A 27,934-nucleotide genomic window follows, 5' to 3' on the forward strand; every position below is an offset into this window, starting at 1 on the left:
AGGTGATCCAGAAATGCTACCAAGGGATAACAAGTAAAGTATTGATAAACGGGCATTTAACGAAGGAGATTAAGATTGTAAGAGGTGTACGACAAGGATGCCCACTTTCCGCAATTTTATTTGTCCTCGCAATCGAAGGCCTGGCAACAATGATCAGGAAAACTCAAGACATCAAGGGGATAGAAATCCCCGGAAGTGAAGAAAAAGAAGCTAAATGTATAATGTACATGGACGACATAACAATTGTCGCAATCAGTAGCACTACAAACAACGGAGTGATTTTGTAAAGTTGCTGGTACGAAAATAAACTGGAAGAAAACAGAGTGTCGTGTTCAAGGGAAATGGTCAGAGGATACAAATCCCAAAGTAAAAACCCATAGAAAACCAATAAAGATATTAGGAATTTGGTTTGGGAGTAAGAAGGAAGGGGAAAAAGATTGGAAGAGAACATGCAGATACGTCAATCAAACAACGGGGATGTGGAAATTGAGGAACCTCAGCTATGAGGGGAAAATCCTCCTCCTCAAGTCAATTATCCTGCCAAAATTGATTTTTTGGGCAACAATATATCTACCAAGGAGAGAGATCCTCAAAAAAGATTGAAAGACAATGTTTTTATTTCTTCTGGGGGTCAAAATGGGAAAGATTAAAAAGAGAAACCCTAGTGAAAATGAAAGGAGGGAAGGATCTTCCTGATTTACAAAATCTTCTGAAACTCCGCTACACATTTGCATATATTAAACTAATTAGAGAAAGGAGGAAAGGAGTGGGAAGGTCGCGGATATGGCCAGATACATGATGGGAGGGGTGCTAAGGAAATATAATTTATGTAAAACTACCAACAAAAGACCGTATGCCTTTAACACCGCCAAAATTTACAAATCCATAATTAATTGTTTAGAAAATAACAATTTTCGAAAAGAAGGAGGGAAAGAAAAAACTGGAGATTAGTCGTGAAAACAGCAAAGGACAAGAAATCGGCCACATGGCTTAAAGAAACATCTAAAATAGAATCTGAAAAAATATGGGACGTTATATCAAGTAATTATCTCCCAAATAATTTGAAGGACATAGCATGGCAGGCCGTACACGATATTCTCCAGACAAATAACAATTTGTTCAAAAGGAAATCAGTGAAAAACGCAAAATGTCCTTACCCACAATGTAAAGAAATTGAAATTGCCAAGCATGTACTATACGAATGTAAGAAGGCACAATTAGTGTGGAATAAAGTAAGGACAGAAAAAATAGTGGAAGGGCAAATTGACAAAGAAATAGTAATGTTTGGCAGGCCAAAAAAACAAAATGTGAGTAGGGAAAAATGGGTCAGAATAAATTATATAAAAGAGGCGATCTGGGTCAGAAGACAGATATACACAAAGAAAGAGAAACTTCTCCCCATTGCAAGTGTTTTACAGATGGCCAAAGAAAAAATAGAACTCCTCGAATCCATCAAGGACCTGAAAAGGATGACCACCCCTGGGGCAAAGTAAGTGTGAAAAAAAACTTTTACATTTTTTATGTGTTGTTTTTATTGGGTTGAAATGTTTTATGAATGAATCACAAAATCGAAAATTCCAAATGGAAGCCATGGAACAGTCATGGAGTTCACATGGAAACCGGGACAGAAAAAAGTAACTAATTTGTTTTAATTGAATAAAGCGATTAGCACAAAAAAAAAAAGGTGGTTCTCCCAGGGCGAGGCTCATCCATTGCACTCCGGGTGTGCTGACCCCTGCGATTTCCCCAAATGCGGGAAACTCGACTGCATAATTTGTGGTAGTGGGGGACTGCGTTCGCGCTCTCCCCTGATAACCTCGGTTCAAAAGACAGACTGAAAAAGTTTTTCATCTTTTCGTTGTGGAGTGGAAACTGGTTATTTGGGTGACTATGAAGCAGGAGCCAATGAGACAACAGCAGAAGTGGGAGATCAAAGTGATAAAACTAATAATAATAATACATACATTTTATTTATATAGCACCTTTCCCATGAGCAAGGTACTTAAACCTGTGATAAATACAGAAGTTCCTAAAGATTGATTATTTAAAGGAACGCCCCCTAAAAATAATGATAAAAAAATATTAATTTTAATTAATTAATTTATTTATTTATTGAATTTATATAAAGGAAACTCCCCCTGTAAAAATAATGATAAAAAATATTAAATAATTTATTTATTTAGTTATTTCTACCTACCCACATGTGTATCATTACTGCATTATTAATATTTTTAAGCTCTCTCACCTCCTTTGACAGCAGAATGGAACAGTGAGTGATGTGAAGAGAATAAAGTGGAGAGAAGTGGAACTGAGTGCACTTTCTTTCTTTCTTTCATCCATCCATCCTTTTTGTGCAACTTTACTTATTTCAAGCTGCTTTACTTGCTGCCAAGTGCCAACTTTCTGACACGGGTGAAAGGAGGAAAAGAAAAAGACAGGGAAAAGGGTGACCCCTGCTGGCAGAAAGGCAAAAGCTTACAGCACTCGGTATTCCCAGGCGGTCTCCCATCCAAGTACTAACCAAGCCTGACCCTGCTTAGCTTCCGAGATCGGACGAGATCGGGCGTATTCAAGGTGGTATGGCCGTAAACGAGAACAGCAAGATTTTCTCTCCCAATATAGGCAAGGTTGGAAGCCCTCTTTACTAAACGACAGCCCAATGTTTTTTTTTTTTTCTGTTTTATTTCTCCCTTATCTTTCTTCCATTTTTATTGTTTCTTTTGAAATTTTCAGAATGATTTTTCAATTTAAATGTTCTTTATCCTTTATGCTGGTCCCCTTCTGTCGGCTCTCGCGCTGTCGCCGACCAAATCCCGCCACCCCCGTGGATAGATAGATAGATAGATAGATAGATAGATAGGGAGGCATCTTCCAGATATAGCCGGCAACCTCGTGTCCTTCCTAACGTGGAATCCCACAGTGGCATCAAAGGGCAAGCACCGGCTCTCGTCTCGGACGTGTACGCAGCGCTGCCCCACATCTCCCTTCCCGAGGGTGCTTCGCTGCTGTGCGCGAGCGCCCATGCCGAGGGGTTCTTTCTCTCTCTCTCTCTCTCCCTCCAGAGCACAGGGTCTCCTTCCTCTTTCGCAGCTTTGCCTCCTGCCGCCTGTCCCAGCTGTTGGGCGGCTGTTTCTCATTCAGCGTCCCGCCCAGTCTCTTCCTCTTCTATTTCTCTTCCAGCCAATAAGCTCCCGAGATGGGTGGTTGGTTTGCATAAGAGCGAGGTGCACCTTGGGTTTGCTGGCGAAACCTGTCTAATCAAGGAGGTGAGGTCGGTGCAACCCCATCATCCGGGTCACGGAGCACACGGGCGTCAGGTCAGCTGCTCGCTCGTGCGCATGCGTGCTCTGGAGGCCGATGCAGCCCGAAGCAGGCCGAAGGACCCCGAAGGTCCGAGGACGGCGGGGCACGTCGCCCGCCGGCGAGCGATGAAGCCGCGGAAGAGGGAGGTTGAGCGCCGGGCTGTACAACTCATACTTACCTGGTAGGGGAGATACCTTTGGTTCTTCGCTGTCAGGTGTAGGGAGCGCCCCACGGCCTTCGATCCAGAGCTGGGTAGGTTGGCTTGTCCACCACCCTGTTTTTCTGTTTCCCTTGGTGCGCGGCAAATTCAATTTTTAGGAGAAGGATGGCGGAAATGGTGTTACTTGGTAGTTCCAACAGAAGAATGGGATTGGAGAGAGAAGATGGATCGGAAGTTGGAAGAGGAGGAGGAGGAGGAAGACCAGCATCACGGATTCCAATTGATGGGAGAGAGAGGAGGAACGTGGTTCGTTTTGAGCTGAAGGAAGAACAAATGGAGAGAAAAGAGTTCAGTATTGAGGTCTTGGAGAAGACTTTAAAGTTCATCCCTGGTGAGATTGATTTTCTATTTGCCTTTCCAGGAAAAACTACTTTTGAAGTGGTTTTTAAGACAAGATATTTGTATGACAAATGTGTGCGAACAGTAGAGAGGAAGAAAGAGGTGAACTTGATTTTGGATAAATTTTTGATCGTCCCGTTGAGTGATACACTTGACAAAAAAGTAAATGTTATCATGTATACAGAAAAAGTTAAAATTCAAGATATTTCCACATGGTTATTGCAGTATTGTGATGTCAAGAGTAGTATGCAGATGACTGATGATGACGGTATTAAGAATGGGCTGTATAAATTTGATATAATTTTGAAGAAAGAGAGGGACACAGATCGGGTGATACACCTGCCCCCCGTTATACAGATAGGAGCAGTGAGAGGACATGTGTTCTATCCTGGCCAGCCTCAAGTGTGTAGGAGGTGTGGTAAGGAGGGTCACAAGGTTTTGGAATGCATAGTAGTAAAATGTCGGAACTGTAAAGAAGAAGGACATAGCACCAGGGAGTGTAGAAAACAAATAATCTGCAATTTATGTGGACAGGAGGCACATGCCTTTAAGGACTGCCCTGTCTCATATGCGAATATTGTTAAAGTAAATAAGACTGATAAAGTCATAGCACTGCTGGATGAAGAATCAGAAGAGGAGATGGAATGGGAAGAAAGGCAGAGAGAGGAAAAACTAGGAGGTGAAAGGAGAACAAATGGTAAAGAACATCCAGAACCGACAACCGGAAAGATGGAGGAAGAAAAAGAAGAGGTAAAGAGTTGTGGAGAGAGTGATGTGTGGAATTTTATGGAAGACAAGACAGAAAAAGACAGTGCTGAAAGCAGGATTGACCAGTATTCGCAGGATATACTCTTCCACACGGAAGAAATAATGGAAATATTGAGTGGCACTGCAAGTGTATGCCAATCACCGCCAAAGGCGATGGTAGAAAGTATAGTGCAGGAGAAGATGAGAGAAGAAATGGGGGAAATGCAAATTAACCCCACGTTACAACGGAAACGGGGCCCTGACTTACTATCTCCAGGAAATTCTGGAAAGGTGGAAGAAATGGAGAAAATATGCCAAGAATGGGGAACAACACCATCCTTTTTAGAAACTAAAGATATGGAAGGGTTCTTGTCCACAACAGGAACGAAGGGAGTAGATGAGTGGAAAGTAGAGAGAAAAGGCATAAAAAAAGCCAAGAAAAATGCAGCGGGAGTAAATAAGGGGAGAATAGAAGGGGAGGTAGAAAAAAACACTGGGAAGAAAAAATGAAATTGAAAATAGTAACAATTAATGTCAGAAGTATCCAGAGGAAAGAGAGGAGAAGAATTGTTTTTTCTTTTCTGAAAGATATTTCGGCAGATGTTTTTTGTCTACAAGAATGTAGTTTACCGTGCGAAAAATCATATGAAAAGTATGCGAAGGATTGGAAAGAAGGTAACTCAGTATTTTCAGGAACGAATGAAAATAAAAATGCAGGAATAGGGGTATTAATAAAGAATAAGGAGATAGAAATAAAAGGATCTCAAGAAATTATAAAAGGGAGATTAATGAAAGTAAAACTGGTAAAAGGGAATAATACTATGAATATGATAAATGTATACGCACCAACAACGCCAGTCCAGAGAATGGAAATATTCAGATGCTTAGAAATTACAATGGCAAATGAAAAAAATCTAATTGTTGTTGGTGATTTTAATTGTTCAAATGAACAAAAAAATAAAGAACAACAAATGGACAAATCATCAAAAAAACTAGGAGAAATTGTTAAAGATTGTGACATGATAGATGTATATAGAAAATTGAAAGGTAAAGATAAAGGGGTTACGTGGAGAGGAGTAGGAAAAAAATCCTCTCGAATAGATTATATTTTTACAGATAAGACCTATGAACCAAAGAAATGTAAATTGCAGCCAGTGTTTTTTACTGATCATTGTATGTTGAAGGTGGAAGTAGAAAAAGGGAGTGATGACGAGCCCAAAGACTTCCAATGGAAGTTGAATGTAAAAATGTTAGAGGACAAGAAAATAAGAGAGGAGTATAAGCAGTATTATAAAGGATGGACAACTTTAAAAGAATGGTGTGGGACACAAAGAGAGTGGTGGGAGCTAATGAAGAAAAATACAAAAGAGTTCTTCCAAAAAAAAGGCAGAGAACAGAGCAAAAAAGACAAGGAAGACATAAAAAGATGGCAGGAAAATCTTGAACGAGAATATAGTAGAGAAGATTATAATGAAACACAGATACGAATAATAAAACAAGAACTTGAAAAATTATTCAGGAAAAAAGAAGAAAAAATAAAATTTCAAAGTAGAGTTAGAGAACAAGAAGAAGGAGAAAAGTGCTCCAGATTTTTTTTTAAGTAAACAAAGGAGAGGAGGAAAAAATTAAGAATGGAAGAAATGATGGATAAAAATGGAGACATCCAAAAAGGAAATAAAGAAATAATGGAAATAGTTTTAAATCATTATAGAGACGTGTATGGAAAAAAAGAGATTGAGAATGAGTATATCGATAATATAGAAAAAACTATAGATCGATTTTATACAGAAGAACGAAGAAAAATGTTATGTCAGGAAATAAAAATGGAAGAAGTTGAAGCGGCTGTCAAAATGAGCAGCAGAGGAAAAACACCTGGGATTGACGGCTTACCGATCGAATTTTATTTGACCTTTTGGGAGATTTTAAAAAATGATGTACTGGTCTTGTTTATGGAAATTTTGAAACAAGGTGAAATGACAAATACAATGAAAAGTGGAGTGATAACGCTTATTCCTAAGCAGGATGACAAAAAAGAGGTTAAAAATTGGAGGCCAATCACATTACTTTGTCAGGACTACAAAATACTGACAAGAGTCATGGCAAATCGTTTGAAAGAATATGTGGGGGATATAATAAAAGAAGAACAGGCTTGTGTGGTACAGGAGAGGAGCGCTGCAGAAAATCTGTGTGTGATAAGAGACTGCATTAGCGCAATGAAGGAAAAAAAGTTGGATGTAGGGTTAATCAACTTAGATTTGGAAAAAGCTTTTGATAAGGTCGCACATCAGTATATGTGGAAGGTAATACAAAAAATGGGAGTGCCAGAAGAATTTGTGGGATGGCTAAAGGCAATATATAATGGAATAGGAAGTAGAATAAAAGTAAACAACAGGCTGACGGAGGAAATAAAAGTTGAATGTGGAGTACGGCAAGGGTGTCCTTTGTCAGCAGTCCTATTTGTGTTAAGTATTGAGCCTTTGTTGAATATGATAAGAAATGACAATAATATAAGAGGAATTGAAGTTCCGGGAAGTGGAGGGCAGCAGATTAAATTGTTAGCTTATATGGATGACATCACAGTATTAATAAGGGACGCTTGGAGTGTAAAGCAAATAATAGAACACACTGAAAGTTTTTGTAGGGCCTCAGGGTCAAATTTAAACTTAAAAAAATGTGAATGTAGGATATGGGGAAAATGGAAAGAAGAACCAAAAGAAAAGATAAGACTTACGGATAAGGTGAAAGTACTTGGGATTACTTTTGGAGATGTCAACACAGAAAAGGAGAAATGGAAAGGAATGTTAAACCAGAGCAATCAAAAAATAGGGGTCTGGAGTTTGAGACATTTGACAATGGAAGGGAAAATATTGTTGGTTAAAGCAATCATTCTACCGAAATTATCATATTTAGCAACTGTTTTTTATCCGCCAAAGAAAATACTAAAAAGGATTTTAAGAACTTGTTTTGTATTTCTGTGGAATTCAAAGTGCGAAAAACTGGCTAGGAAACAGGTAATGAAGACCAAAGAAAATGGAGGTAAAGGATTTCCAAATATTGAAAAGGAGTTGGAACTAAAACATACAGCAACGGTGGTGAATTTGGCAATAAATAAAAGAGGAAAATTTGCAGATATGTTGAGATATTTACTAGGGACGGAACTAAGAAAAGCGAAACTGTTAAAAATAACTAATAACAGACCTATGGCGTTTAATGTGCCAAAACACTATAAGATTATAAAAAAATGTTTACAAGGGTATGAATGGGAGGAAGGAGATTCAAAAATGTGGGGAAAAAAAAGAGAATTAAAGAAATACATAGAAAAAAAGGAAACAATGAGGAAAATTCAAGCACTTACGGAGGAGCAAGTAAGAAAAGTGTGGCAACAAACGTCAAATAAAGAATTAACAAATAGACAAAAAGATTTGGGGTGGATGATAGTAAATGAAATTTTACCAACAAATACAGTTATATACAAAAGGAGAGTGGTTAAAAGTAAAATGTGTCCAAGAGACAATTGTTTAGAAGCAGAGACTGCAGAGCATGTATTCTGGAACTGCAGATATGCACAAGAGGTGTGGAGATATGTGGGAAGGGAATGGAAAGGGGATTTAGAGATTGAAGATATTACAAAAGAAGGTGTACTATATGGTTTGGTGGGAAAGGAGCTAAATGAAAAAATGTCAATAAGGCAATGGAAAATGGTTAGTGTCATAAAAGAAAATATGTGGTGGTTTAGGAATGAATTAGTAATACATAATAAGAAAATAACAATACAAAGACTGTTACAGAGATGTGAAAAAGAGATACGGGAGGAATGGAAGATAAAAGAAGAAGCAGAAAGAAATAAAAATACATAGAAAAAAAGGTAAAGATTCTTAATATAAAGTAAAAAAAAAAAAAAAAAAAAATTGTTGTGTCACGGTGGTGAAATGGTGATGGGTTACAGTGGATTAGCAAATTGGCCAGACGTTGTGTGTGTGCTCAAAGCTAAGAAACTGAAAAAGAAAAATTAAATGTAAGTGAAAAAAGGACAAGCAAAATAGTGTTTGTTCTCAGTAATGGAATTTAGACATGGAAGAAAAAAAAAAAAAAAAAAGGTTCTCCCAGGGCGAGGCTCATCCATTGCACTCCGGGTGTGCTGACCCCTGCGATTTCCCCAAATGCGGGAAACTCGACTGCATAATTTGTGGTAGTGGGGGACTGCGTTCGCGCTCTCCCCTGATAACTTTGGTTCAAAAGACAGACTGTAAAAGCTATTTGTTGTGGAGTGGAAACTGGTTATTTGGGTGACTGTGAAGCAGGAGCCACTGAGACAACAGCAGAACTGGGAGATCAAAGGGATAGTAATACTAATAATACATTTTATTTATATAGCGCCTTTCCCATGAGTAAGGTACTTAAACCTGTGATAAATACAGAAGATCCTAAAGATTATTTATTTATTTATGTAAAGGAAACCCCCCCCCCCAAAAATAATGATAAAAAAATATTAATTTTAATTGAATGAAAGGAGTGGAGGAGTGGAAAACAGAGAGAAAAGCAGCCCAAAAATAAAGAAGAATGTAACAGCAGCAAATAGAGGAAAAATAGGAGGTGAGGTAGAACAAAATACCGGGAAGAAAAAATAAAAGTAAAAATAGTAACAATTAATGTAAGGAGTATTAAGAGAAAGGAGAGGAGGAGAATAGTTTTCTCCTTTCTGAAGGATATCCCTGCAGATATAATTTGTTTACAAGAATGTGGGTTACCACATGAAGTATCGTATAAAAGTTATGAGGAAGATTGGGAAGAAGGCATGGCACTTTTTTCGGGAACAAATGAAAATAAGAACGCTGGACTTGGGATTCTTATAAGGAATCGAGAGATAGAAATAAAAAAAATTGAAGAAATAGTAAAGGGGAGGATAATAAAAGTAAAATTGGCGAAGGGAAACAATAGGATTAATTTAATAAATATATATGCACCAACAATTCCAGTTCAAAGAATGGAGACTCTACAGATCCTAGAACAAATAATGGTAAATGAAAATAACCTAATTGTGGTGGGGGATTTTAATTGCTCAAGTGAGCAAGGAAAAAACAAGCAAATAGAACGAACCTCCAAAAAGTTAAAGGAAATTGTCAAGGATTTTCAAATGGTAGATGTGTACCGGAAAGTAAAAGGAGAAAAAAAAGGGTATACCTGGAGAGGAGCAGGAGAGAAAACTTCACGGATAGACTATGTTTTCATCGACAAAAACTATGAAGCAAAGGAGTGTCATTTGCAGCCAGTCTTTTTTTCAGATCATAGCATGCTGGCAGTGGAATTAGAAAAAGGGAGTAAAGAAGAAATAAGAGATATTGTATGGAATCTAAATGTGAAATTGTTAGAAGATAAGAAGAGGAGTATGAGAAATATTATAAAAGGTGGACAACCTTAAAAGAATGGTGCGGGACGCAGAAAGAATGGTGGGAGTTGTTGAAGAAAAATACAAAGGAGTTCTTTCAAAAAAAGGGCAAAGAAAGGGCGATGAAAGAGAAAGAAGAAACAAAAAAATTGCAGGAAAGACTTGAACGTCTATATGAAATTGAGGGCTATGATGACAAAATAGAAACAGAAATTAGGGCAATAAAAGAAGAATTAGAAAAAGTGTACAAAAGAAAAGATTAAATTTCACAGTAGAGTTCAAGAACAAGAAGAAGGAGAGAAGTGCTCTCGATACTTCTTTAAAAAAGTAAAGGAGAGGAGGAAAAAGGCCAAAATAGTAGAATTAATTGACAACGATGAAAATAGTAAAAGAGAAAATAAAGAAATAAAGGAAATAGTTCTGACTTATTATAGAGAAATTCAGGGCCGGCCTTAGGCCACTGCAACCTATGCGGCCGCAGTGGGCCCCGCACTTTCATAGGCCCCGCGCTAATTCTAGGTGTAAATTATTAAATTAAACCATTATAACTTATAATCATGTATAGGTCAGCGTGTTTATTCTGTTTTTATGTTTTTACAGTGTTTTTTATCTATTAAGTCGTTGTTTCAAGTGATTACGACAAGTAAATAAAATTGAAGAAAAATTGTAGCTGCTAGGGTGCTTTATCTCTAAACTCGTCACTTAGGGGAACTTGGAATAAGATGAAACAGACACCGTTCTTAACCTTATGATGGCTCAGCTCAATGAAACCAATCAAATAGGAGGAGCTATTTGCTATTTGCTATTATCGATTTTTTGGATGAATAGTTTGAAATTTACCGGCAGTGGTTTAAATTTTGTCTTTTCTGTCAGACGAAGATTTTTTCACCGGTGAGTAAAGCTTGTTCCTCAGAAACAAGCGTTGTATAAAATTCGAAGATCCTGTACATTGATAACCCACCCTATGTTAACAGTCAGCCATAGAATCATCGGCACGTCAACTTGTATCTTTATACAATTTGTTTTATGAATAGTCTCTCATTTCAAATGTTTAAGATAGTTTTACAAAATAAAATAATGTGATTCGTCTACCCAAACGATTGTTTCATCTTACTCGTAGTAGGGGTAAGATAAAAAAAAATTTTTTTCACAAACACTTGCTCAAAACGTACCGATTCATCCCTAAGCGACAAGCGCATGCATATGCAGATCATTAACAATAATTTGACTGAAAATTACTGGTAAAAAGCAAAAAATGTGGATTTGACAAGGAATTTTAAAAAGTGGTTCATCTTACCTCAAGTTCCCCTAAATTGGTAGACTTAAGGTATTTTTTTTTAATTTTATTTACTCGTAATCAAATGCAAACGTGACATAAATGCAAATTGTCGTTCAAACGTTAAATCACGTAATCAAATGCAATAACGACGTAATAAATCAGTAAATACTTTATTTTTTTCATTTTTCATTTTTTTAACTGTGGCATCTGGTGAAAGAAGCTTCTCGCGCCTCAAACTAATCAAGAATTACTTGAGGTCAACAATTCACGAAGATAGATTGAACAATTTGGCAATTCTTGCTATTGAGCGTGATCTATGTAGGAAACAAAATTTTGATGATATACTGTATGACTTCGCTACACGCAAGGCTCGTAAAGTAAAGTTAATTTGATCGTGATTTTGTACTTAGTAAAGAATGAATAAAATGCAAAGACAAATTTATTTTCTAATACAAAATCTTAATTTTCACTTATTATCCTTATCCCTACCCCGACTGGGCCCCGCGCAATCCGTTTCGCATAGGGCCCCGCAATTGTTAGGGCCGGCCCTGGAGAAATTTATAGAGAGAAAGAAATCAACATGGAGGAGATCGACCAAATGACAAAGATGATTGACCAAGGATTCACAGAAGAACAAAAACAAAGCTTGTGTCGAGAAATAGAAATGAAAGAAGTGGAGTCAGCTGTTAAAATGTGTAGCAGAGGGAAAACTCCAGGGAAAGACGGTTTGCCTATAGAATTTTATTCTGAATTCTGGGATATAATAAGAAACGACATGCATAGTTTGTTTATAGAAATTTTAAAAGACAAAGAAATGACAGAAACAATGAAAAGAGGAATAATCACGCTTATTCCAAAACAGGAGGAAACAAAGGATATAAAAGACTGGAGACCAATTACGCTGCTGTGTCATGACTACAAGATATTGACAAGAGTGTTGGCAAATAGATTAAAAATAAATATTGAAAGTGTAATAAAAGAAGAACAGGCATGGGTGGTACAGGGGAGAAGTGCAGCAGATAATTTGTGTGTCTTAAGAGACTGTGTTAATTTTATGAGAGAGAGAAACTTGGATGTTGGGATAATAAATTTAGATCTGGAGAAAGCTTTCGATAGAATTGCTCATAAATATATGTGGCAGATACTCCAAAAAATGGGAGTTCCCGAAGGTTTCTTGGGCTGGATAAAAGTGGTATACAAAGATATAAGAAGTCAGATAAAAGTAAATAATAAATTAACAGAGGAGATAGAGGTGAAATGTGGAGTAAGACAGCAGTGTTGTTTATTTTGTGTATAGAACCCTTAATAAATAAGATCAGAAGTGACATAAATATAAGAGGAGTTGAAGTACCATGAAGTGGGGGACAACAAATAAAGGTGTTGGCATATATGGATGATATAACAACAATAGTACGAGATACACTGAGTATAAATAGAGTAATAGAACATACAGAAGTGTTCTGTAGGGGATCAAATTTAAATTTAAGTAAAAGTGAATGCGTCCTCTTGGGGAAATGGAAAGAGAAACCATTAGGAAGAATAAGGTTAACAAATATGGTGAAAGTATTGGGGACACGATTTGGGGACAAAAGCACAGAAAGAAGGGAATGGAAAGAAATGGAAAAAAAGATAAACAAAAAAACAGGGTTTTGGAGGTTAAGGAACTTGTCAATGGAAGGGAAGATATTGCTGATGAAGGCAGTGATAATCCCAAAATTATCTTATTTAGCTAATGTTTTTTTTCCACCAAAGAAAATATTAAGAAGGATTATAAAAACGTGTTTTGTGTTTTTATGGGCGTCAAAATGTGAAAAATTGACAAGAAGTAAGGTAATGAAAAGAAGAGAAAATGGAGGGAAAGGGTTTCCGAATATAGAAATGGAGTTGGTGTTAAGACACACAGCAACTGTTGTTAATATGGTGTTAAATAAGACAGGGAAGTTGGCAGACATGATTAGATATTTGCTAGGTATAGAACTGAGAAAAGCAAAATTATTAAAAATGCCAAGTAATAGACCTACTGCTTTCAATATGCCAAAAAATTATAAAATAATAATAGTAAAATTTGTTAAAAGATATTCATGGGATGAAGGAGATCCCAAAATTTGGGAAAAGAAAAGCGATCTTAACAAATACATAGGAAAAGATGAAACAGTAATGAAAATCCAAAAGCTTACTGAACAGCAAGCAAAAACAGTGTGGCAGCAAAATGGAGACAAAGGATTAATAAATAAACAAAAGGATCTCGGGTGGATGACAGTACATGAAATCTTACCGACGCAGGCGGCCATGTACAAAAGAAGAGTTGCGAAAAGTTCTATATGTCCGAGGGAAAATTGTTTAGAGGTCGAAACATCAGAGCATGTGTTTTGGAAATGCAAAAAGGCTCAAGATGTGTGGAATGAGGTATTAAAGATATGGGAAGGGAAGTTAGGAAAAGAGGACATTACAAGAGAAGGTGTGTTGTATGGGTTAGTAGGGAAAGATTTAGATATTAAAATGCCAATAAAGGAATGGAAAATAATTAATATAATAAAGGAAAATATGTGGTGGTGGAGAAATGAATTGGTGATTAATAACAGGAATATAACAATTCAGAGATTGTTACAGAAATGTGAAAAAGAAGTAGTGGAAGAATGGAGGATAAAAGAAGGACAAGGAAACAAAGTAGTATAAAAAAAAAAAAAAGTTTAAAAATATTGGTGAAATGGTGATGGGTTACAGTGGATTAGCAAATTGGCCAGACTTTGTGTGTGTGCTCAAAGCTAAGAAACTGAAAAGAAAAATTAAATGTAAGTGAAAAATGATTTGCATAAGAGCGAGGTGCACCTTGGGTTTTTCTGGCGAAACCTGTCTAATCAAGGAGGTGAGGTCGGTGCAACCCCATCATCCGGGTCACAGAGCACACGGGCGTCAGGTCAGCTGCTGGCTCGTGCGCATGCGCGCTCCGGAGGCCAAAGGAGCCCGAAGGAGCGAGGACTGCAATGCACATCGCCCGCCGGCGAGCGATGAAGCCGCGGAAGAGGGAGGTTGAGCGCCGGGCTATACAACTCATGCTTACCTGGCAGGGGAGATATCTTTCTCTCCTGTTTGGTATAGGGAACGCCTCACGGCCCTTGGTTTCATAAGTAGTTTGGCAGGTCCACCACTTTTTCAGCCCTTGGGTGTGCGACGGTTTAAATTTGCAGGTTGTGTTCCACAGTTTCTATGGTAGAAGAAGCAGACGAAGAAGAGGACAACTGAGATTTCCATTAATTTGACGAGAGGACCCCACGTTTCGAGGATGGTTCCAGAAGAAGACCGAAAGAATGCTGTGCGGTTCCAGCTGATGAACGAGAAAAAGATGGACAGGAAAACATTCACCACCACCATTGTGCTGGGAATTCTTGGCTTTCTACCCAGGCAAGTCGATTTTATTTTTGCACTCCCAGATACACAAACTTTTGAGGTGGTCTTTACGAATAGCATGTTGGTGGAAAGATGTATTAAGGTTTGGAGGGAGAAAAGGGAATCAGAAGTGGTGTTAATAGATATGACAATGCAGTCTCTAGCACAGCGAGAGACGAAATCCATTACTGTCGCCATGCTATCCGAAAAAATAAGAATTGAAGACATTCAACAGTGGTTAGGAAGATTTTGTAGAGTGGAGAGAAGGATAGCAGGAAGGGACGGGTACGGAATTAAAACAGGGTATTACAACTTTCAGGTAAAATTGAAAGTTAGTGAGGAAGGAGACCTCAAACACCTACCACCAACTATACAAATTGGTGCTATAAGAGGGATAATCTTCTATAGTGGTCAACCGAAAATGTGCAGAAAATGCGAGCAGGAAGGGCACGTAGCAGCTGACTGTAAACAAGAGAAATGTAAGAATTGTGGAGAGTTGGGTCACCTGACGAGGAATTGTCGAGAGAAAATAATGTGTCACCTGTGTGGGGGAAAAAACCCACAGCTTTAGAAGTTGCCCGTTATCATACGCAAACAAGTGTAAAAAGGTTGAGACAATTAGTGTCCAATTAAGAAGAGAGGAAGAGGAGGTAGAAGAAGAGGAAGTAAGCAAAGACGAAGGGGGAAATAGCGTTGTGCTGTTTCAAACACCCATCGGAAGTCATGAAAAGCTTAAAAGCCTAATAGAAGGTAGTGAGTTTCCAAGAGAGAATCAGACTGTGAAAGAGATAAATAAGAAAGAAGACGAAGAGAAAGTCTCATCCCTAGGTAGCAGAGAACAGAAGATGCAAGACAGTTTGGGGAACATCCAGTTGGAACTAGAGGAGATGACCAACATATTATTAAGCTCACCCTTAATACCTATAATAGATAATGACAATGCAGGGATTACGGACTGGTACCAAATAGTCCAAGAAAGCAGTGAACAAGCTGAGAGAAAGGATAGTGAAGAGGCAACGGCCAGCCCAAAGGCGACCTTCCTAAAAAAAGAATCGGTCGAAGCCTTCTCCAAAATCACCCTGATGAAAGAGCAAAATAAAAAGAGAACACGCACTCAAGAGAGCGACAGAAATAAAAAGAAGAGGCCAGAAGAAGAAGAAAGAAAGAAGACAACAAAATAATCAAAAACCCCATGAGAATCGCTTCAATCAATGTTAGAAGCTTCAAGAGGGGAAGCAAAAGGGAAATTGTGTTTAGAGCCCTTCAAGAGACAGAAGCTGACATCATCTGTATTCAACAATGTGGCCTCCTCTTTCAGAGGTCGTATTCAAAATTCGAAGAAGGGTGGAAAGGAGGGGAAGCTTTTTTTTCTGGCTCAAATGAAAATAAGAGTGCGGGAATAGGGTTTTTAATTAAAAACAAAAACATTGAAGTAGTAAGTTTTGAGATTATTCTCCAGGGAAGAATAGCTACCCTAATTGTTAAAGTAGATGGAAGAAAGCACAATATTGTAAATATATATGCACCTCCACAAACCAACGAGAGAATGGAAGTCTTTCAGAAGTTAAGGGCAGAATTACAAGGAATGGAAGATGTCATAATAGCGGGGGACTTCAACTGCCAAATAGAGTCCAAAAGGAAAAGATCCTTGGATAAAACATCCAGGTTCCTAATCAACATGATGAAAGACTTCCAAATAAAAGATAACTATAGAGAGATTGAAAAGGACAAGGAAGGATACACATGGAGAGCGGAAGGGGGGAACTGGTGATCAAGAATAGACTACATTTTAAGTAGCGCGAGATATAGAATTAAAAGTTTTCCAATTAGACCGACCTGTTTTTCTGACCATAACATTATTTTATCAGAATGTGAGGGAAAAAACAGGGACAATAGAGGGAAAGGGTTTTGGAAACTAAACGCGCTATTACTAGAAGACAAGGAAATTAGAACCGATTTTGAATACAAATACAAACAATGGGAAACCCTAAAAGAAGGGTGTAGGACAAGAGGAGAATGGTGGGACATCATTAAATTTAGGGCCAAGCTATTCTTTCAAAGGAAAGGATAGGAAAAAAGTAAGAGGGAGAAGGAACATTTAGTGGTACTACAAGAAGAACTGGAGGAAGCATATAGGCATATAGACAAGTGGAGCAGATAAAGTCAGAGATGATGGACATCTACAAAAAAAAGGAAGAGAAACTGAAGTTCCAAAGTAGGGTCCAGTACTTAGAAGAGGACGAGAAGTGTACATGATTCTTCTTTAAAAAAATAAAACAAAGAACGAAAAACAGCAGCATAGATTTCCTGAAAGACGAAGAAGTGAATCTACAAACAGAAGAAACAAAAAAACAGCAGATTGTAGAAACCTTCTTTGGAGAGCTATACAGCTTCAAAAATAGGGAAATCCAAAAAGAAGAAGTGCTTAACGAGATTGACCGGAACATCACACAACAACAACGGAAAGAAATGGTAGAGGAGTTCAAAATGAGCGAACTCAAAAAAGCAGTGAAGACCATGAAGAAGAACAAGACACCGGGCTCAGACGGCTTAACGGCAGATTTTTATACCACCTTCTAGCATTTAATTAGAGAAGATATATTGGAGATCTTTCAAGAAATATTAAGAGCAGAAGAGGGCCCGAAATCATGGAAGAATGGAATCATCACCCTGATCCCAAAAGATGGGGACAAATCAGAAATCACCAACTGGAGGCCGATAACCCTGTTATGCCATGACTACAAAGTGCTAACTAAGGTCCTAGCAAATCGTTTTAGGGAAGTCCTGGGTGACATTATTCAAGAAGATCAGGTGTGTGCAGTTCCTGGACGGTCCATAAGTGACATTTTGATTTTAGTTAGAGACATTTTAGAGTGCGCAAAAGAGCGGAATTTATCTGTAGGACTTTTAAATATTGATATGGAGAAGGCTTTTGATTCCATTAATCATGAATTTTTGTGGGAAACCCTGGAAAGATTTGACATACCCAAACATATCATAAAGGTGATCCAGAAATGCTACCAAGGGATAACAAGTAAAGTATTGATAAACGGGCATTTAACGAAGGAGATTAAGATTGTAAGAGGCGTACGACAAGGATGCCCACTTTCCGCAATTTTATTTGTCCTCGCAATCGAAGGCCTGGCAACAATGATCAGGAAAACTCAAGACATCAAGGGGATAGAAATCCCCGGAAGTGAAGAAAAAGAAGCTAAATGTATAATGTACATGGACGACATAACAATTGTCGCAATCAGTAGCACTACAAACAACGGAGTGATTTTGTAAAGTTGCTGGTACGAAAATAAACTGGAAGAAAACAGAGTGTCGTGTTCAAGGGAAATGGTCAGAGGATACAAATCCCAAAGTAAAAACCCATAGAAAACCAATAAAGATATTAGGAATCTGGTTTGGGAGTAAGAAGGAAGGGGAAAAAGATTGGAAGAGAACATGCAGATACGTCAATCAAACAACGGGGATGTGGAAATTGAGGAACCTCAGCTATGAGGGGAAAATCCTCCTCCTCAAGTCAATTATCCTGCCAAAATTGATTTTTTGGGCAACAATATATCTACCAAGGAGAGAGATCCTCAAAAAGATTGAAAGACAATGTTTTTATTTCTTCTGGGGGTCAAAATGGGAAAGATTAAAAAGAGAAACCCTAGTGAAAATGAAAGGAGGGAAGGATCTTCCTGATTTACAAAATCTTCTGAAACTCCGCTACACATTTGCATATATTAAACTAATTAGAGAAAGGAGGAAAGGAGTGGGAAGGTCGCGGATATGGCCAGATACATGATGGGAGGGGTGCTAAGGAAATATAATTTATGTAAAACTACCAACAAAAGACCGTATGCCTTTAACACCGCCAAAATTTACAAATCCATAATTAATTGTTTAGAAAATAACAATTTTCGAAAAGAAGGAGGGAAAGAAAAAACTGGAGATTAGTCGTGAAAACAGCAAAGGACAAGAAATCGGCCACATGGCTTAAAGAAACATCTAAAATAGAATCTGAAAAAATATGGGACGTTATATCAAGTAATTATCTCCCAAATAATTTGAAGGACATAGCATGGCAGGCCGTACACGATATTCTCCAGACAAATAACAATTTGTTCAAAAGGAAATCAGTGAAAAACACAAAATGTCCTTACCCACAATGTAAAGAAATTGAAATTGCCAAGCATGTACTATACGAATGTAAGAAGGCACAATTAGTGTGGAATAAAGTAAGGACAGAAAAAATAGTGGAAGGGCAAATTGACAAAGAAATAGTAATGTTTGGCAGGCCAAAAAAACAAAATGTGAGTAGGGAAAAATGGGTCAGAATAAATTATATAAAAGAGGCGATCTGGGTCAGAAGACAGATATACACAAAGAAAGAGAAACTTCTCCCCATTGCAAGTGTTTTACAGATGGCCAAAGAAAAAATAGAACTCCTCGAATCCATCAAGGACCTGAAAAGGATGACCACCCCTGGCGAAAAGTAAGTGTGAAAAAAAACTTTTACATTTTTTATGTGTTGTTTTTATTGGGTTGAAATGTTTTATGAATGAATCACAAAATCGAAAATTCCAAATGGAAGCCATGGAACAGTCATGGAGTTCACATGGAAACCGGGACAGAAAAAAGTAACTAATTTGTTTTAATTGAATAAAGCGATTAGCACAAAAAAAAAAGGTGGTTCTCCCAGGGCGAGGCTCATCCATTGCACTCCGGGTGTGCTGACCCCTGCGATTTCCCCAAATGCGGGAAACTCGACTGCATAATTTGTGGTAGTGGGGGACTGCGTTCGCGCTCTCCCCTGATAACTTTGGTTCAAAAGACAGACTGAAAAAGCTTTTTATCTTTTCGTTGTGGAGTGGAAACTGGTTGTTTGGGTGAAAATGAAGCAGGAGCCGCAGAGACAACAGCAGAAGTGGGACATCAAAGTGATAGTAATACTAATAATAAATTTTATTTATATAGCGCCTTTCCCATGAGCAAGGTACTTAAACCTGTGATAAATACAGAAGATCCTAAAGATTATTTATTTATTTAAAGGAACACCCCCCCTAAAAATAATGATAAAAAAATATTAATTTTAATTAATTAATTTTATTTATTTATTGAATTTATATAAAGGAAACTCCCCCCCATAAAAAAAAAAATGATAAGAAATTGATTGATTATTTATTTATTTATTTATTTATTTCTACCTACCCACATGTGTACCATTACTGCATTATTAATATTTTTAAGTTCTCTCACCTCCTTTGACAGCAGCATGGAACAGTGAGTGATGTGAAGAGAATAAAGTGGAGAGAAGTGGAACTGAGTGCACTTTCTTTCTTTCATCCATCCATCCTTTTTGTGCAACTTTACTTATTTCAAGCTGCTTTACTTGCTGCCAAGTGCCAGCTTTCTGACACGGGTGAAAGGAGGAAAAGAAAAAGACAGCGAAAAGGGTGACCCCTGCTGGCAGAAAGGCAAAAGCTTACAGCACCCGGTATTCCCAGGCGGTCTCCCATCCAAGTACTAACCGAGCCCGACCCTGCTTAGCTTCCGAGATCGGACGAGATCGGGCGTATTCAAGGTGGTATGGCCGTAAACGAAAGCGGCAAGTTTTTCTCTCCCCATATAGGCAAGGTTGGAAGCCCTCTTTACTAAACGACAGCCCAATGTTTTTTTTTTTTCTGTTTTATTTCTCCCCTATCTTTCTTCCATTTTTATTCTTTCTTTTGAAATTTTCAGAATGATTTTTGAATTTGAATGTTCTTTATCCTTTATGCTGGACCCCTTCTGTCGGCTCTCTCGCTGTCGCCGACCAAATCCCGCCACCCACGTTTATGTATAGATAGATAGATAGATAGATAGATAGAGAGATAGAACGTGAGGCATCTTCCAGAAACAGCCGGCAACCTCGTGTCCATCCTAACGTGGAATCCCACAGTGGCATCAAAGGGCAAGCACCGGCTCTCGTCTCGGACGGGTACGCAGCGCTGCCCCACATCTCCCTTCCCCGAAGGTGCTTTGCTGCTGTGCGCGAGCGCCCACGCCGAGGGGTTCTCTCTCTCTCTCTCTCTCTCTCTCTCTCTACGGAAAGCAGGGTCGCCTTCCTCTTTCGCAGATTTGCCTCCAGCCGCCTGTCCACGCTGTTGGGCGGCTGTTTCTCATTCAGCGTCCCGCCCAGTGTCTACCCCTTCTGTTTCTCTTCCAGCCAATAAGCTCCAGAGATGGGTGGCTGGTTTGTATAAGAGCGAAGTGCACCTCGGGTTCTTCTGCCGAAACCTGTCTAATCAAGGAGGTGAGGTCGGTGCAACCCCATCATCCGGGTCACGGAGCACAGGGGCGTCAGGCCAGCTGCTCGCTCGTGCGCATGCGTGCTCTGGAGGCCGATGGAGCCCGAAGCAGGCCGAAGGAGCCCGAAGGACCACGAAGGTTCGAGGACGGCGGGGCACGTCGCCCGCCGGCGAGCGATGAAGCCGCGGAAGAGGGAGGTTGAGCGCCGGGCTGTACAACTCATACTTACCTGGCAGGGGAGATACCATGATCACTAAGGTGGTTCTCCCAGGGCGAGGCTCATCCATTGCACTCCGGGTGTGCTGACCCCTGCGATTTCCCCAAATGCGGGAAACTCGACTGCATAATTTGTGGTAGTGGGGGACTGCGTTCGCGCTCTCCCCTGATAACTTTGGTTTAAAAGACAGACTGAAAAAGCTTTTTATCTTTTCGTTGTGGAGTGGAAACTGGTTGTTTGGGTGAAAATGAAGCAGGAGCCGCAGAGACAACAGCAGAAGTGGGACATCAAAGTGATAGTAATACTAATAATAAATTTTATTTATATAGCGCCTTTCCCATGAGCAAGGTACTTAAACCTGTGATAAATACAGAAGATCCTAAAGATTATTTATTTATTTAAAGGAAACCCCCCCCAAAAAATATTGATAAAAAAATATTCATTTTAATTGATTAATTAATTAATTAATTAATTAATAATTTAGTTATTGAATTTATATAAAGGAAACTCCCCCCTATAAAAAAAAAAATGATAAGAAATTGATTGATTATTTATTTATTTATTTATTTATTTCTACCTACCCACATGTGTACCATTACTGCATTATTAATATTTTTAAGTTCTCTCACCTCCTTTGACAGCAGCATGGAACAATGAGTGATGTGAAGAGAATAAAGTGGAGAGAAGTGGAACTGAGTGCACTTTCTTTCTTTCATCCATCCATCCTTTTTGTGCAACTTTACTTATTTCAAGCTGCTTTACTTGCTGCCAAGTGCCAGCTTTCTGACACGGGTGAAAGGAGGAAAAGAAAAAGACAGCGAAAAGGGTGACCCCTGCTGGCAGAAAGGCAAAAGCTTACAGCACTCGGTATTCCCAGGCGGTCTCCCATCCAAGTACTAACCGAGCCCGACCCTGCTTAGCTTCCGAGATCGGACGAGATCGGGCGTATTCAAGGTGGTATGGCCGTAAACGAAAGCGGCAAGTTTTTCTCTCCCCATATAGGCAAGGTTGGAAGCCCTCTTTACTAAACGACAGCCCAATGTTTTTTTTTTTTATTTATTTTTTTTTCTGTTTTATTTCTCCCCTATCTTTCTTCCATTTTTATTCTTTCTTTTGAAATTTTCAGAATGATTTTTGAATTTGAATGTTCTTTATCCTTTATGCTGGACCCCTTCTGTCGGCTCTCTCGCTGTCGCCGACCAAATCCCGCCACCCACGTTTATGTATAGATAGATAGATAGATAGATAGATAGATAGATAGAGAGATAGATAGAGAGATAGAACGTGAGGCATCTTCCAGAAACAGCCGGCAACCTCGTGTCCATCCTAACGTGGAATCCCACAGTGGCATCAAAGGGCAAGCACCGGCTCTCGTCTCGGACGGGTACGCAGCGCTGCCCCGCATCTCCCTTCCCCGAAGGTGCTTTGCTGCTGTGCGCGAGCGCCCACGCCGAGGGGTTCTTTCTCTCTCTCTCTCTCTCTCTCTCTCTACGGAAAGCAGGGTCGCCTTCCTCTTTCGCAGATTTGCCTCCAGCCGCCTGTCCACGCTGTTGGGCGGCTGTTTCTCATTCAGCGTCCCGCCCAGTGTCTACCCCTTCTGTTTCTCTTCCAGCCAATAAGCTCCAGAGATGGGTGGCTGGTTTGCATAAGAGCGAAGTGCACCTCGGGTTCTTCTGCCGAAACCTGTCTAATCAAGGAGGTGAGGTCGGTGCAACCCCATCATCCGGGTCACGGAGCACAGGGGCGTCAGGCCAGCTGCTCGCTCGTGCGCATGCGTGCTCTGGAGGCCGATGGAGTCCGAAGCAGGCCGAAGGAGCCCGAAGGACCACGAAGGTTCGAGGACGGCGGGGCACGTCGCCCGCCGGCGAGCGATGAAGCCGCGGAAGAGGGAGGTTGAGCGCCGGGCTGTACAACTCATACTTACCTGGCAGGGGAGATACCATCTCTCCTGTTTTGGTATAGGGAACGCCTCACGGCCCCTGGTTTGGTAAGTAGGTTGGCAGGTCCACCACTTTTTCAGCCCTTGGGTGCGCGGCGGTTTAAATTTGCAGGTTGTGTCCGGAGTTTTCTTGGTAGAAGAAGCAGACAAAGAAGCAGACGAAGGAGAGGTCAACTGAGATTTCCATCGATTTGACGAGAGGATCCTACGTTTCGAGGATGGTTCCAGAAGAAGACCGAAAGAATGCTGTGCGGTTCCAGCTAATGAACGAGAAAAAGATGGACAGGAAAACGTTCACCACCACCATTCTGCTTGGAATTCTTGGTTTTCTACCCAGGCAAGTTGATTTTATCTTTGCACTCCCAGATAAACAGACTTTTGAGGTGGTCTTTACGAATAGCATGTTGGTGGAAAGATGTATTAAGGTTTGGAGGGAGAAAAGGGAATCAGAAGTGGTGTTAATAGATATGACAATGCAGTCTCTAGCACAGCGAGAGACGAAATCTATTACTGTCGCCATGCTATCCGAAAAAATAAGAATTGAAGATATTCAACAATGGTTAGGAAGATTTTGTAGAGTGCAGAGAGGGATGGCAGGAAGGGACGAGCATGGAATTAAAACCGGGTATTACAACTTTCAGGTAAAATTGAAAGTTAGTGAGGAAGGAGACCTCAAACACCTACCACCAACTATACAAATTGGTGCTATAAGAGGTATAATTTTCTATAGTGGTCAACCAAAAATGTGTAGAAAATGCGAGCAGGAAGGGCACGTAGCGGCTGACTGTAAACAGGAGAAATGTAAGAATTGTGGAGAGTTGGGTCACCTGACGAGGAATTGTAGAGAGAAAATAATGTGTCACCTGTGTGGGGAAAAAACCCACAGCTTTAGAAGCTGCCCGTTATCATATGCAAACAAGTGTAAAAAGGTTGAGACAATTAGTGTCCAATTACGAAGAGAGGAAGAGGAAGAAGAAGAAGAGGAAGTAAGTGAAGACGAAGGGGGAAATAGTGTTGTGCTGTTTCAAACACCCATTGGAAGTCACGAAAAGCTTAAAAGCTTAATAGAAAGTAGTGAGGTTCCAAGAGAAAATCAGACTGTGGAAGAGATGAATAAGAAGGAAGATGAAGAGAAAGTCTCCTCCCTAGGTAGCAGAGAACAAAAGATGCAAGACAGTTTGGGGAACATCCAGTTGGAACTAGAGGAGATGACCAACATATTATTAAGCTCACCCTTAATACCTACAATAGATAATGACAATGCAGGGATTAGGGACTGGTACCAAATAGTCCAAGAAAGCAGTGAACAAGCTGAGAGAAAGGATAGTGAAGAGGTAACGGCCAGCCCAAAGGCGACCTTCCTAAAAAAAGAATCGGTCGAAGCCTTCTCCAAAATCACCCTGATGAAAGAGCAAAATAAAAAGAGAACACGCACTCAAGAGAGTGACAGAAATAAAAAGAAGAGGCCAGAAGAAGAAGAAAGAAAGAAGACAACAAAATAATCAAAAACCCCATGAGAATCGCTTCAATCAATGTTAGAAGTATCAAGAGGGGAAGCAAAAGGGAAATTGTGTTTAGAGCCCTTCAAGAGACAGAAGCTGACATCATCTGTATTCAAGAATGTGGCCTTCCCTTTCAGAGGTCCTATTCAAAATTTGAAGAAGGGTGGAAAGGAGGGGAAGCCTTCTTTTCTGGCTCAAATGAAAATAAGAGTGCGGGAATAGGGTTTTTAATTAAAAACAAAAACGTTGAAGTATTAAGGTTTGAGATTATTCTCCAGGGAAGAATAGCTACCCTAACTGTTAAAGTAGATGGAGGGAAGCACAACATTGTAAATATATATGCACCTCCACAAATCAACGAGAGAATGGAAGTCTTTCAGAAGTTAAGGACAGAATTGCAAGGGATGGAAGATGTTATAATAGCGGGGGACCTGAACTGCCAAATAGAATCCAAAAGGAAAAGATCCTTGGATAAAACATCCAGGTTCCTAATCAACATGATGAAAGACTTCCAAATAAAAGATAATTATAGAGAGATTGAAAAGGACACGGAAGGATATACATGGAGAGCGGAAGGGGGGAACTGGAGATCAAGAATCGACTACATTTTAAGTAGCGCGAGATATAGAACTAAAAGTTTTCTAATTAAACCGACCTGTTTTTCTGACCATAACATCATTTTATCAGAATGTGAGGGAAGAAACAGGGACAATAGAGGGAAAGGGTTTTGGAAACTAAACGCGCTACTCTTAGAAGACAAGGAAATTAGAACTGAATTTGAAAACAAATACAAACAATGGGAAACCCTAAAAGAAGGGTGTAGGACAAGAGGAGAATGGTGGGACATCATTAAATTTAGGGCCAAGCAATTCTTTCAAAGGAAAGGAAAGGAAAAAAGTAAGAGGGAGAAGGAACAATTAATGTTACTGCAAGAAGAACTGGAGGAAGCATATAGGCTGGAAAATGAAGGGACAGAGACCGGGAGACAGGTGAAGCAGATAAAGTCAGAGATGATGGACATCTACAAAAGAAAGGAAGAGAAACTGAAGTTCCAAAGTAGGGTCCAGCACTTAGAAGAGGACGAGAAGTGCACACGCTTCTTCTTTAAAAAAATAAAACAAAGAACGAAAAAGAGCAGCATCGATTTCCTGAAAGACGAAGAAGGGAATCTACAAAGAGAAGAAACAAAGAAACAGCAGATTGTAGAAACCTTCTTTGGAGAGCTCTACAGCTTCAAAAATAGGGAAATCCAAAAAGAAGAAGTGCTTAACGAGATCGACCGGAACATCACACAACAACAACGGAAAGAAATGGTAGAGGAGTTCAAAATGAGCGAACTTGAAAAAGCAGTGAAGACCATGAAGAAGAACAAGACACCGGGCTCAGACGGTTTAACGGCGGATTTTTATACCACCTTCTGGAATTTAATTAGAGAAGATATATTGGAGATATTCCAAGAAATATTAAGAGGAGAAGAGGGCCCGAAATCATGGAAGAATGGAATCATCACCTTAATCCCAAAAGATGGGGACAAAGCAGAGATCACCAACTGGAGGCCAATAACCCTGTTATGCCAGGACTACAAATTGCTAACTAAGGTCCTGGCAAATCGTTTTAGGGAAGTCCTGGGTGACATTATTCAAGAAGACCAGGTGTGTGCAGTTCCCGGACGGTCCATAAGTGACAACTTGATTTTAGTTAGAGACATTTTAGAGTACGCAAAAGAGCGGAATTTATCGGTAGGACTTTTAAATATTGATATGGAGAAGGCTTTTGATTCCATTAATCATGATTTTTTGTGGGAAACCCTGGAAAGATTTGACATACCCAAACACATCATAAAGGTGATCCAGAAATGCTATCAAGGGATATCAAGTAAAGTGTTGATAAACGGGCATTTAACGAAGGAGATTAACATTGAGAGAGGAGTACGACAAGGATGTCCACTTTCCGCAATTTTATTTGTCCTCGCAATCGAAGGGCTGGCAACAATGATCAGAAACAATCAAGACATCAAGGGGATAGAAATCCCCGGAAGTGAAGGAAAAGAAGCCAAATGTATAATGTACATGGACGACATAACAATTGCGGCAAGAGAAGGAGTATCCGTAGATAACGCACTAGAAACAACGGAGCAATTTTGTAAAGCTGCCGGTACGAAAATAAACTGGAAGAAAACGGAGTGTCGTGTCCAAGGGAAGTGGACAGAGGATACAAATCCCAAAATAAAAACCCATAGACAACCGATAAAGATATTAGGGATCTGGTTTGGGAGTAAGAAGGAAGGGGAAAAAGATTGGAAGAGAACATGCAGATATGTCAACCAAACAACGGGGATGTGGAAATTGAGGAACCTCAGCTATGAGGGGAAAATCCTCCTCCTCAAGTCAATCATCCTGCCAAAATTGATTTTTTGGGCAACAATATATCTACCAAGGAGAGAGATCCTCAAAAAGATAGAAAGACAATGTTTTTATTTCTTTTGGGGGTCAAAATGGGAAAGATTAAAAAGAGAAACCGTTGTGAAAACTAAAATGAAAGGAGGGAAGGATCTTCCTGATTTAAAAAATCTTCTGAAACTCCGCTACACATTTGCGTATATCAGACTAATCAGAGAAAGGAGTGGAAAGGTCGCGGATATGGCCAGATACATGATGGGAGGGGTGCTAAGGAAATATAATTTATATACAACCACCAATAAAAGACCGTATGCCTTTAACGTCGCCAAAATTTACAAACCCATAATTAATTGTTTAGAAACTAACAACTTTGGAAAAGAAAAGGGGAAAGTGTGGACAAACTGGAGATTAGTCATGAAAATGGCCAAAGACAAGAAACCAGCAACATGGATTAAAGAAACATCTAAATTAGAGTCTGAAAAAATATGGGACGTTATATCAAATAATTATCTCCCAAATAATTTGAAGGACATAGCATGGCAGGCCGTACACGATATTCTCCAGACAAATAACAATTTGTTTAAAAGGAAATCGGTGAAAAACCCAAAATGTCCTTACCCAAAATGTAAAGAAATTGAAACTGCCAAGCATGCACTATACGAATGTAGGAAGGCACAAATAGTGTGGAATAAAGTAAGGACAGAAAAAATAGTGGAAGGGCAAATTGACAAAGAAATAGTAATGTTTGGCAGGTCAAAAAAACAAAATGTGAGTAGGGAAAAATGGGTCAAAATAAATTATATAAAAGAGGCGATCTGGGTCAGAAGACAGATATACACAAAGAAAGAGAAACTTCTCCCCATTGCAAGTGTTTTACAGATGGCCAAAGAAAAAATAGAATTCTTCGAATCATCAAGGACCTGAAAAGGAA

The 27,934-nt window shown here is 39.4% G+C and overlaps 1 protein-coding gene, 5 non-coding genes and 2 pseudogenes across 6 annotated transcripts in view; 5 read left to right on the forward strand and 3 right to left on the reverse strand.

The window, feature by feature from the left end:
• LOC127527749 (zinc finger CCHC domain-containing protein 3) overlaps positions 1-27,934 on the forward strand; it is a 227,314-nt gene that overhangs the window by 171,808 nt on the left and 27,572 nt on the right. The gene's annotated exons all lie outside the window — the stretch shown is intronic.
• On the forward strand, positions 1,674-1,811 carry LOC127528066 (uncharacterized; annotated as a pseudogene).
• LOC127528084 (5S ribosomal RNA) lies at positions 2,473-2,591 on the reverse strand. The gene has a single exon (XR_007935227.1). It is a non-coding gene; the product is annotated as a 5S ribosomal RNA (ribosomal RNA).
• LOC114643244 (U1 spliceosomal RNA) lies at positions 8,673-8,830 on the forward strand. Its single transcript, XR_003714741.1, has one exon. It is a non-coding gene; the product is annotated as a U1 spliceosomal RNA (small nuclear RNA).
• Positions 19,334-19,471, forward strand: LOC114643249 (uncharacterized; annotated as a pseudogene).
• Positions 20,138-20,256, reverse strand: LOC114643227 (5S ribosomal RNA). The gene has a single exon (XR_003714728.2). It is a non-coding gene; the product is annotated as a 5S ribosomal RNA (ribosomal RNA).
• LOC127528050 (U1 spliceosomal RNA) lies at positions 21,168-21,331 on the forward strand. Its single transcript, XR_007935200.1, has one exon. It is a non-coding gene; the product is annotated as a U1 spliceosomal RNA (small nuclear RNA).
• On the reverse strand, positions 22,016-22,134 carry LOC114643206 (5S ribosomal RNA). Its single transcript, XR_003714710.1, has one exon. It is a non-coding gene; the product is annotated as a 5S ribosomal RNA (ribosomal RNA).

This window comes from Erpetoichthys calabaricus, chromosome 5 (assembly GCF_900747795.2).
Source record: "Erpetoichthys calabaricus chromosome 5, fErpCal1.3, whole genome shotgun sequence".
Lineage (NCBI taxonomy): Eukaryota > Metazoa > Chordata > Cladistia > Polypteriformes > Polypteridae > Erpetoichthys > Erpetoichthys calabaricus.